The 2966-nt window shown below is 43.8% G+C and overlaps 1 non-coding gene across 1 annotated transcript; it reads left to right on the top strand.

Moving 5' to 3' along the window:
- The first annotated feature begins 953 nt into the window (after nucleotides 1–953).
- Nucleotides 954–1027, top strand: Trnat-ugu (transfer RNA threonine (anticodon UGU)). The gene has a single exon. It is a non-coding gene; the product is annotated as a tRNA-Thr (tRNA).
- The last annotated feature ends 1939 nt before the right edge of the window (nucleotides 1028–2966 follow it).

Genomic DNA, 2966 nt, shown 5'->3' with positions numbered 1-2966 from the left:
TCTAGAAACTGAAATGAAATAGTTGTAAGCGCTGATGAGCTTTCTCATAATCCTTAAAAGCAAACAAAGCAGGATTTGATAAAAGCACAATATTAATTCCGAGTGATCGGAAGTAAAAAGCGGTCAAAACATAAAATCTTTAAACAGACTCACTTAGACATCATCAAGGTGTCATTTACAATGCGTTAACAAAGACGAATATCTGGGTAGAAATAGCTCAAACGTATATTTGTTACCACAAACGACCTACACAACTAAAACATCAGGAATAAACGATGACTAACTGAAACCCTCAGCTGCCGACAGGTGTTGTTGATTTATCTCGATGTAGACAGCTGAAAATGTGTGCCCTGACCGGGACTCGAACCCGGGATTTCCTGCTTACATGGCAGACGCTCTCTACATCTGAGCCACGAGGACACAGATGAATAGCGCGACTGCAGGGACTTATCCCTTGCACGCTTCCCGTGAGACTCACATTCCCAACTGTCCACAATTCTACATATGCAATGTACCTTATAGACATGTGTCCATTCACTCATTATTCGCGCACGCTTTGCCGATTCCCGTAAGAGTTTGGGCAACCTGTGCGCATTTTCAGCTGTCCACATCGAGGTAAATCAACAACACCTGTCGGCAGCTGAGGGTTTCAGTTAGTCATAATTAATTCCAGGGAAAAGCTGCACGGTCATCAACAATTTCTGTTCTTTCGAGAACAGTTACTGTCTTCATATATATAGTTAAAGTCTACCCAGCCATTGACCTTCGTCTGTGCGAATGAGCACAGGTTGCCCAAACTCTTACGGGAATCGCCAAAGCGTGCGCGAGTTATGAGTGAATGGGCAAATGTCTATAAGGTACATTGCATATGTGGAATTGTGGACAGTTGGGAATGTGGGTCTCACGGGAAGCGTGCAAGGGATAAGTCCCTGCAGTCGCGCTATTCATCTGTGTCCTCGGTGGCTCAGATGGATAGAGCGTCTGCCATGTAAGCAGGAGATCCCGGGTTCGAGTCCCGGTCGGGGCACACATTTTCAGCTGTCCACATCGAGGTAAATCAACAACACCTGTCGGCAGCTGAGAGTTTCAGTTAGTCATCATTTATTCCAGGGAAAAGTTGCACGGTCATCAACAATATTCTGTTCTTTCGAGAACAGTTACTGTCTTCATATATATAAAACATCAGGAATGGCATTTATACACACGTTATGTGCAGTAGCTATTGGTTAGAATGTTAACAAACACGACCAACTTGAGGTCACATTACTGTTCAGATGTTTAGATGAGTATAAATATAGCTTGGCTTTCAGATGTAACCAGAGCGCGGGAACGGTGCAAGTAGTACAAAAATGCTCGCTACTTTCTGGAGAGCTCGGTGGAAGGAAACAATCTGCACATAGTTTAGCTCTCTAGACCGCCTGTAATTAAGATGGTGGTGACAGAATACCGGCGGAAGAATAACTGACAACACTCTCTCAATAGTCTGCCGATATATCACCAATTCATTGCTGACTTCACAAGAACCCACTCCTCAGAATTCCAAAATTGCACCCAGACTCCTGATTTGTTCTTCAGGATGATAACAGAGCACTTCGAGACACACGCGCCTCTCGCAATGGCAAGCCGGACCACGCTACTACACAGGTAACAGCCACCTTAAGCTGTCGGCACACGGACCGTGCTGTCGAACGTTAACGTTGAGCGTGCCAAGTTCAACGTGCTGCTGAACGCTCTGGAACGATGCGACTTGTGCATACGGTACGTGGGCCCCAACGTTGTATACGCGATCGCAACGCACTCCAGCGGCAGTTGAGGGATGTTTCTAGTTCGTAAATCACATCGTTTACTCAACGGATGCGCGTAAAATTCCCACGTTCGCTCTATTAAAACGCACACTTCCTCCATCGTCCATGAAAAGGAAAGTACCATGTCCAATCAATAAGGACACAGGGTTATGAAAGTTCCATTACAAACAGTGCGGTATAAATTTGAAATACTTCTCCGCTTAAGATAAACATTATTTCATCATTTCCACATTTTAGTAAAACCCCAAGGTCAGTCTTACTTGATCACTGTTCCTACCCAGTAGCAGAATTTTTGCAACATGTGAATTACGAAGCGTAAAAGAAAAAGGAGCAAATATCTTTATACAAGTAGCGCAAGCTGTCCTGTAGATTAAGCCAATCGAACAAAGTCATCCCTCAAAAAAAGGTAACTTATATTTACATAACATCAAATATGATAGCATATACTTATATTAAACTAATAATAAAGTATCAGAACCTAATAAAAACGCGAATGTTAGGAAAAAAATTGGAAGTGTTACGACGCGAACCACGAACTCCTTACGCTAAACCAAAAACAAGCTCTCTGTGCTTAATCATATTGTGTTACCCATTGCTAAAAACGTTAATCGTAGATAATTATGTTACTAATTGAAATTTAACTACAGCAAATTGCACCAACAACAATGCGTTTTGAGTGGATTTTCACTGCGTCGCTGCCTTCAAATAGTCTACTCTCCATAATACGGAAGTTACAATAATTCTTTTGCCACGAGTATGATGTTTCTCATTATTTTATTGAAACGAATCACACAACGAACAACGGGTTTTCCAGTGATTCTCAATTTGCTGGTGCTCAGAAACGGCATATATACATATAAGCTTGAAATGAATGCCAATATGGCGTCTCACAACTCTGTACTGAAGGGAGACGGCGTGCGTGTGACGTAGGTGCCACCTCATTGGTCAACGCTCAGACGCACGCTCAGAATATCTGACATGCCAGATATTGCTCTGCACGTTAGGAAAGACTCCCGAATGTGCTATTCCAAGCTGTGACGACAGAAACTCAGCACGCTCAACGCTCAACGTTCGGATGCACGGTTCGCGTGCCGACGGCTTTAGGCTAGGCGCAAATTGAGACGCGTATAGCGCGTGTGGCGCGACGCAGCGCAGCGCGCG

Source organism: Schistocerca cancellata, chromosome 7 (genome assembly GCF_023864275.1).
Source record: "Schistocerca cancellata isolate TAMUIC-IGC-003103 chromosome 7, iqSchCanc2.1, whole genome shotgun sequence".
NCBI lineage: Eukaryota > Metazoa > Arthropoda > Insecta > Orthoptera > Acrididae > Schistocerca > Schistocerca cancellata.
Note: the sequence above shows the minus strand (reverse complement) of the source record. Positions and strands in the feature narration are given on the sequence as shown.